The following is a 9,742-nucleotide window of genomic DNA, read 5'->3' as shown; positions in this document are numbered from 1 at the left end:
ATAGTTTTTAGCGCGACTTTTTTTATGACCGTGTATATTGTAGCTATTTAGAACATCCTGCAAATTTTTATAAAATTTCGAATAGTTTACAGTACTGAAAACTAGGTTCAAACATGTTGTTGCACATGTGACTAATTTTTTTTATGCGCATGGAAAACATGTTTGAACCTAGTTTTCGGTACTGTAAATTATTCGGAATTTTCTGAAAATTTGCTGGATGCTCTAAATAACTACAATATACACGGTCATAAAAAAAAATTGCGCCAAAAATTGTTCACGGGTTGTAAACATTGAGAGCCCTACCGGTAAAACTTAAAGTGAAGCCCTGTAAGAGAATTCTCATGTATATATATATATATATATATATATAAACTAAAAATTGTTTGTTTAAGCTAATACCATTAATTCCACGTTTCCCATTTAAAAAAAATTAATTCTTAAAATACAACCAATGTATAAACTCTTTTAGTCTTTTCAGCTCACCATTTTCTTCATCGCACTCTTTCCTTCTCAAACACAGTTCCGATTGCTTTGTCTTCTTCATTTTCCATTTTCATTTCTCCAAGCTTCTCCATTCCGATCTTAGCTGACTGTCTCCGTCCGTCTCTTGTGATTTTCGATTTCGGAGTGCCTCATTTACTTCACTTTGACAATTGTTGTTCCTAGTTATATGTTCATATGGGTAAATTATTTATTTACTTTAAGTTCCCTTGCATTTATTACATATTGAGACCAACTATGCCTTCTAATTTCATTTTCACAGTCTCACTTAGCCATCATTGGTGATTACTCTCACCCTCCGAGTTATATAATTAGCTTCATTTACATGAGTTGAGGGGAGGCTGAGTGAGGTAGGTGAACTAGCATTGCCATCATGCTCTTAAAGTGCTTGATATAATTACTAAATGACCTTTTAGTGTAGTTATTGCAAATATATTTGGATATCATTATGGTTGAGGAATTGGTTGCATTGGCAGCAAGAAAAACAAATATATATATGTATAAATTATCTTTAATATAAATGATGCACATTTTATCATAGAAATGTTTTACATTCATTTTGATTGCCTCGGGTACCTTTCATTTTGAGGATAATAGCTCCTTGAGACCTTTTGTTTTGATTTGAATAAATATAAACCATTAATGTGCTTCTTTAGCCTTTAGATATCTTCATGTAGTTAATTCTCTATGTTTTTCTTCATTTTTAGGTCATTTAAGCTAGGGTGATTCCATCCCATGCATTCTTTGATTTTTTTTCTTTTGCCCTTTTAATCTAGTTAAATTGTTAGCAAACCATGCCTATATCCACATTACTTGTCATTTTGTTTGTAGACCTAGACTACAATCACATCAAGTTTTTTATTTGAATTTTGTAATGTCAAAAACATCTTATTTCTTGTCACCTTTCTCATTTTTTTATGCATTATTGTTTTTTATTTTTATTTTGAAGCATCAACTTAACTTTTTTTGTTATTTTCTGTTTTGTTTTTTTTGTAAATTTTCATAATGGCAGTTACAAGGGGTGCCCCTTGCTCCTCGGATGTTTCACATTCATCTGTGAAACGTAAACTTGAAGTAGCTACTTCTTCATCATCTAATCTTAAGAGGGCCAAGAAAAAAATCAAAGTCTGATCTCCTCAATTATTGCTTTCTTTTTTCAATTTTTATTATGATTTTTTTTCCTTTTAATGAAAGCCAGTCCAAGGGTGAAATAATGCCCCAAATTTTGAAGTTTCTAAACAAAGGGAAGTTGATTTGAATGAGAAGCTTGCTGAAGATGTTAGCAAGCCAGGTGATGATGTTAGAGTGGCAGCGGAAGATGAGGCAACCAAGAAAATTCACTATGGTTATGCTTATGATAATGAAGATCCAGGGAGGCCTACAAAGAAGAACTATAGGAAGAACAAGGACAATGAGAAGATTGCTAATTAGTTTTACTTTTGAAGCTGGTTTTTTTTTGGACAAATTAATCATAGTTGTATAATTTCTTTCAATTGGTTGTTTGAATTGATTATCATTTTTAAGTAATATTTTTTTCTATCATTTTAGGACGTTTTAGTTTTTTTTAATGTTCAACAGTGTAATTGGTTATAGTTAATGATATATTATTTCCATACACTTAGTAACTTGTTCCAAATTTCATATAAAGTTTTTACTTCCTTATTCTATTTTGTAACGTCCATTTGTCTATGTAATTTTGTTTTCATATTGTGTTACTGGTTTCATTGTAACTAGTTACATATAATTGATTGCGAATCCATTGTAACTGGTTTCATTTGAATTATTTGAGTTAATTGGGTTCATTGTAACTAGTTACATATGCTTAATTACAATCCAATGTAATTGGATTCGGTGTTATTGATTTTTGTATGAGTAGTTACATATCTTTCAGAATTTTTCATAACAATCTGTTTGAACCAGCTTTAGTGTAACTGGCATTAGTGTAACCAATTACATATGTTTCATTTTGAATCTATTGTAATTCGTTTCATTGGAACTGTTTGAGTTAACTTGTTTTAGTGTAATCAGTTGCATATATTTTATTACAATCAGTTGTAACTGGTTTTAGTGAAATTAGTTACATATGCTTAATTACAATCCATTGTAACTGGATTCAGTGTTACTGTTTTTATGTAACCAGATCCAGATCTTTTAAAAAAATTCATTACAATCAGTTTTAACTAGCTTCAGTGTTACTGCCTTTAGTGTAACAGGTTACATACATTTAATTAAATCCATAATAATTGGATCCAATGTTTGATTAAAATATAATCATGAAAATATACAATCATAATATCTTCCATTATCCTGTTCTTCATAGGTGTTAAATAAACTTTTCATTTTCTTGTTCTATTTTCTATTTCTTATTTTCATTTATAATAGATTGTAACTAGTTTTATTTATTTTTTCCTATTTTGGTCTTTCAAATTAAAAAAAAAAACGATAGCCGGTTTCAGTGGCTTATTACACACCAAAACTATAATTGGTTACCTCATTCAGAAGATGATTTTAAGGGTTAGGATGTTACTCCTTCTTATGAAAATTTCTGGCTTTATGATGGACAAGATGAGTTGAACTTTTTGTTGGGGTTTTATGTTCTAATTAAAACATAATTTCTTTGTAATCTTATTTTATTATCAATAAAAGAAGGGTTTATACCTTTTTGGACCCTGTGTTTTGTCTCATTACCTGTTTGGACCCTGTGTTTTGACAAATTATTTTTTGGACCCTATGTTTTGTAAAATGGTTAAAATAGAACCCTAAACTCAATTTTGATGAAGAAAAAATTGAATATAACAACGCAATTTTTAAGCAGAATGGTTTTATTTTTGTTATGAATTGTTAGCTTGGTAAATTATTTGTAATTTTAGTTGAGAAAACATTGACCAAAACCAGGTTTAGGGTTCTATTTTAATAATTTTACAAAACATAGGGTCCAAAAAGTAATTTTTCAAAACACAGGGTCCAAACAGGTAATGGGAAAAAACACAGGGTCCAAAAAAGTATAAACCCATAAAAGAATAGAAATCATTTTTGAATTGGTGAATAACTTTGCTCACAACTTTTATTTTCATTATTATTTGTTTAATATAAACTTTCATTAAATCCCGAGCATATAGCTAATCATATTTATAGTGACGTAATCACAGTGGAATATAAATATGAATATATGTTCAAACATAAGTTAGTCCTAAGATTAGTCAGTGCACAAGATTTACAACGACTTTCCAATCTACGATATGATCTACTTACACATTGTAGTGTTATGTTATTTCTATTAGGAACAAGTTTCCTAATATGCAGCGGAATAGTGATGGGTTGGCCTAGTGTACAACAAATTTTTTTTGTAACATATTTAAACTACTTTAAATATGCGGATCCATTAATATACATACATTAATCATAAACAAGAAAAGAATAAAGAACATACCTCTTGATGCCTATCAAGTGTCATTGCTATCTTTTCGTAATATAAACGATTTTCCTATCCAAGCTGCTCCCAAGTACTCACACTAAGATCTTCCACAACGTTCCCTACATCTCAAGAAGTGTGTGGGCACTTAGAGAATAAAGGATGAAACATTTCTGATTCAACTTGATGTACTCAACACATGAGATCAAGAGAATAGGCCTGAGATTGGTTTTGTATCTTTTTCAGGGAGAGATAGAAAAATATGGTTCTTTTCCTTAGAGCGAATAATTTCAGTATCTTATTTATTTTCTGATAAGTCTAACTTATATGGAAAATATTTAAATTTAAAAAATAAATATGTAACTAATTTACAATTTATCTTTTAATTAATTAATTATCTTATTAATGAAAATATCAAAAACTAACTTTTGAATTTTTCATTAATTAATTAATTAAATAAATAAAAGTGAAAAATCTATCCCTGATTTTTATATAGCTGCACGCCACACATATTCCAGGGACTATGTGTGTCGTGCAACACCCTATAAATTAAAGATATTTGATTTTTTCACAATTATTTAATTATTTATTCAAACTACCTTATCAAATAAAATCCAACAACTTGATAATTAATTTAAATTTGAATATATTATCTTTTTAACTAATTATCACACATAATTAATTATTTGAATAAATATTAATCTTTTAAATTCAAATCCAATTTAAACTTATCAAATTATTATCTCCCACTCAAATAAAGATATTTAATTAATTTTACTAATTAATTAAAACCAATTTTAATTAACTACTAATTTCAAAAATTAAATATTTATTTTATTATAATTTTGAAAATTATAATAAATTAATTTATGTAATTTTGAAAATTATATAATAATTAATTTTGATAATTACAACTAATTTGTAATTAATTAATTAATCACTATTATCACATAATTGCATATTTGGCTCGAAGAACAAATTTCTTCTTAAATATGTCTTTTTACCATTTATATCAACTCTTGCCTTGAATAGTGTTGACAGAGCCACTCTTGTAATTATAGACATTTCATTTACTGAGTACTTTATAATAACAAAGCGTCCATTGATATAATCATTACATACAAATTAACCCTCTAATAATGGCTCATAATTAACCGGGGAAAAAATTACTGTTTTACCCTTTTAATTATATATTGTTTCCTTAAGTGCCATTGACTTTACTAGTGAAGGTTAATTCATAACTAAATTATGAATTTGAGCTCAATAACCTTTTAGTCACAAAAGTCAACCCATAAGAGAACCATTATTAATCTCTTACGAGAATGTATAGATTCCATATCTGTATACTATGTCCCCAGCCATTTACATTAATGAGTTCCCAAAACAAAAGTTTCTAGCCTGATCATTCTGACAAACCTTAACGAGTGAATCAAAGAACTCGTATAACATAAACAGGAGTTCATAGTAACTTCAAGATTAAGATCTATTTGTACATGAACATCAGTTGATATATTTAATTAATACTTTGAAATGGTATTTAACTAAGTATTAATAAACATATCTGGTCCAATTTTATATATTCTCTAATATATAAAGTACCTCCACTAAAGTGTCCTACTACACTAGTAATCCGGATCTAGATCACATGTATTCATAATGCTAGTGGACCGTACTTGCAGTAATTAATCTAAATATTCCATAACTTTATTTTGCTGCGAACTATTCAAGTTCATTTATCTCAAACACAATCCTCCCGTACCAATATGTGGTTGAGATCACATATATGAACTTAGGAATGTTTTTGATATTTACTTAATATTATCACAGAATAATATATTCCATAAAATATATGCATAACAAATTCAATTTATTTAGTTATTTCTTAAAACAATGGCTACTACATATGCTTTCAGGGTACAATTCCCAACAATCTCTCACTTGCCTTAAAGCAAATGAGGCATCTCTCTCATTCCTATGTTTCTTACATGCTCCTTAAAAGATTTCATAGATAAAGTCTTTGTGAAAGGATCTGCAAGATTATGTTTTGAAGCTATCTTCATAACTGTAACATCTCCTCGATGAACTATCTCTCTGAGCAAGTGATATTTCCTCTCGATGTGCTTTCCCCTCTTGTGACTCCGTCGTTCCTTTGAGTTAGCTACTGACCCACTATTGTCACAGTATAGGACTAGTGGCTTATCCACGTTTGACACTACTTCCAGATCAGAATAGAACTTCTTGAGCCACACAGTCTCCTTAGCTGCTTCACAAGATGCTATATACTGTTATTAGGCCTACTTTTGAATTTGGGCTCAAACAATTAATTCAAAACAAAACAATTTTAATTATGGGCTTAAAATAAATTAGGCCCACAATTTAAATAGATAACAAAGATGCAAGCCTTAGGGTTTAGAAACCCTAGGGTCGACGACACAAGGTGGCTCGGCATGGGGAGGTGCGGCTAGAAGGCGCGTTGATGCAGGCACAGGGGCGCACGGCAGCAGGCGTAGGGGCTCGGGCTTCGGGGCACGGAACCCGATGCTCGGGCCTTACGAAATTTTTTCAAATAATTTAAAGCAGAAAATTAAATTACAAAAAAATTCCTATGCCCTAAATGGCTTACATTTTTCATCTAGAAATTTAAGAACAATTCCTAAACCCAAAACACCATATAATTAACGACCCTTAAGAATAAACTTTAAACATACATACATCCATCCATTACCACATATTACAATAACATAAGAATGCATATTATGCCTACACAATAATTAATGTATGCAGAGATTAATGACCGCTCTGGTACCAATTGTTAGGAACAAGTTTCCTAATACGCAACGGAATAGTGATGGGTTGGCCCAGTGTACAACAAAAAAAATTTGTAACAGATTTAAACTACCTTTAAATATGCGGATCCATTAATATACATACATTAATCATTAACAAGAAAAAAATAAAGAACATACCTTTTGATGCCTATCAAGTGTCCTTGCTATCTTTTCGTAAAATAAACGATATTCCTATCCAAGCTGCTCCCAAGTACTCACACTAAGATCTTCCACAACGCTCTCTACCCCTCAAGAAGTGTGTGAGCACTTAGAGAATAAATGGTGAAATATTTCTGATTCAACTTGATGTACTAAACACACGAGATCAAAAGAATAGACCTGAGATTGGTTCTGTATCTTTTTCAGGGAGAGATAGAAAAGTATTGTTATTTTCCTTAGAGCGAATAATTTTAGTATCTTATTTATTTTCTGATAAGTTTAACTCTTATGGAAAATATTTAAATTTAAAAAATAAATATGTAACTAATTTACAATTTATCTTTTAATTAATTAATTATCTTATTAATGAAAATATCAAAAACTAACTTTTGAATTTTCCATTAATTAATTAATTAATTAAATAAATAAAAGTGAAAAATATACCCCTGATTTTTATATAGCTGCACACCACACATAGTCCAGAAACTGTGTATGTCGTGCAACACCCTATAAATTAGGGATATTTGATTTTTCCATAATTATTTAATTATTTATTCAAACTACCTTATCAGATGAAATCCAACAACCTGATAATTAATTCAAATTTGAATCTATTATCTTTTTAACTAATTATCACATATAATTAATTATTTGAATAAATATCAATTTTTTAAATTCAAATCCAATTTGAACTTATCAGATTATTATCTCCCACTCAAATAAAGATATTTAATTAATTATACTAATTAATTAAAACCAATTTTAATTAAATACTAATTTTGGAAAATTAAATATTTATTTATTATAATTTCAAAAATTATAATTGTTATACCCAAAAATTGGAGAATGCATCCTAGGAGGCTAAGGAGAATGCATTCTAGGAGAGCTAAGGGGAGTGGTCCTAGGAGACCCCAAGGAGGATGTGGTCCTAGGAGACCCCAAGGGAGTGGTCTTAGGAGACCCCAAGGAGAAAGTGGTCTTAGGAGACCCCAAGGAGGATGTGGTCCTAAGAGACCCCAAGGGTGTGTAGGAGGCAAGCCTCCCAAGGTTTCCTAAGTGTTGGCTCGAACGTGTCCAAGGTAAGTAGCTAAGGAGGAGGAGTCTCATGCAAGAGGATGGAGACTTAGATTTTGATAAGGAGAGCCTATACAATGTTCGATCGGACATGTTTGGGAGATGCTAAAGGAGGATGCCTTGAACTTGTCCAAGGTGAGATGTCATGGAGGAGGTTGCCTCAATGTTGTCCAAGGTGAGGTGCCAAGGAGGTTGCCTCGGACCACCTTGGTCCGAGGAGAAGCCAAGGAGATTGGTTCAAGGAGGAACATGGCATGCTAGAGGAGAGTGCCATGTTAGAGGAGAGAAGTGCATGTCCTACCACCATGCACGTTCAACCCACGAAAACATGTCCTACCACCATGCATGTCCTACCACCATGCACGTCCGACCAACACTTGCATGGGTGGTCAGTAAGAGGTGGATCAACTAGCTAGAGGAGACTAAGTCAAGATTCCCAGAGACAACTTCAACAACATACGCGGGAATCTCTCATTCTTCTCACAAATGGGGGGTTTGTTACATTTCGAATTTTGAATGTTTAAATGTAATAAATGTAATAAATATAATAAAATATCCCTATCATAAGGGGATATCAGTTGAGGATCCCAGGCCTATAAATAGAGAGCTTATGGGATGAGAGAGGGCTTCTTCTTTCTAGAGAGAGAAAATTGGGACTGTGTATTCTAGAGAGAGAAAGTTGGGTCTGAGTATTCTAGAGAGAGAATTCTTGTATTTTTGCCATCTGTACTGAAGAAACTTAGTTGGCTCAGTCCATCTAATCTTGAGTACAGATCTATAAATCACAACTCTAAGTGGATTAGGCTATTACCGACAATCGGGGCTGAACCACTATAAAAATCTCCTGTGTTATTTACTTTTCCTGTTTATACCGTCTATTGTCGTTTTTATTTCTCTTGAAGGCTTGTCGTTATTGACGTTCTCACGTCGTTGGCTAAAAACGCAGTCAACAATAATAAATTAATTGTTTATATAATTTTGAAAATTATATAATAATTAATTTTGATAATTACAACTAATTTGTAATTAATTAATTAATCACTATTATCATATAATTACATATTTGGCCCGAAGAACAAATTTCTTATTAAATATGTCTTTTTACCATTTTACCATTTATATCAACTCTTGTCTTGAATAGTGTTGATAGAGCCACTGTGGGGACCTATGGACCTATAATTCCAAGCTTCAATAATTTTTTGATTATTAATTAAACTCTTTAATTAAATAATCTTAATTTATTAATCTCATGATTACTTCACTATAAATATGAGACTGCACTCTTATAATTATAGACATTTCATTTACTGGGCACTTTATAACAATAAAGCGTCCATTGATATAATCATTACATACAAATTAACCCTCTAATAATGACTCATAATTAACCGAGAATAAAATTACCGTTTTACCCTTTTAATTATATCTTGTTTCCTAAAGTACCATTGACTTTACTAGTGAAGGTTAATTCATAACTAAATTATGAATTTGAGCTCAATAACCTTTCAGTCCCAAAAGTCAAACTTTAAGAGAACCATTATTCAATCTCTTACGGGAAGGTATAGATTCCATATCTGTATACTATGCCCCCAACCATTTACATTAATGAGTTCCCAAAACAAAAGTTTCTAGCCTGATCATTCTGACAAACCCTAACAAGTAAATCAAAGAACGCATATAACATAAACAGGAGTTCATAGTAGCTTCAGGATTAAGATCTATTTGTACATGATCATCAGTTGATATATTTAATTAATACTTCCAAACG

The 9,742-nt window shown here is 30.9% G+C and overlaps 1 long non-coding RNA gene across 1 annotated transcript; it reads left to right on the top strand.

Moving 5' to 3' along the window:
* Positions 1-505: 505 nt before the first annotated feature.
* LOC133789685 (uncharacterized) lies at positions 506-2,284 on the top strand. The gene is made up of 3 exons (XR_009873661.1): positions 506-682; positions 764-851; positions 1,514-2,284. It is a non-coding gene; the product is annotated as an uncharacterized LOC133789685 (long non-coding RNA).
* The last annotated feature ends 7,458 nt before the right edge of the window (positions 2,285-9,742 follow it).

Source organism: Humulus lupulus, chromosome 7 (genome assembly GCF_963169125.1).
Source record: "Humulus lupulus chromosome 7, drHumLupu1.1, whole genome shotgun sequence".
NCBI classification, from domain to species: Eukaryota; Viridiplantae; Streptophyta; class Magnoliopsida; order Rosales; family Cannabaceae; genus Humulus; species Humulus lupulus.
Note: the sequence above shows the minus strand (reverse complement) of the source record. Positions and strands in the feature narration are given on the sequence as shown.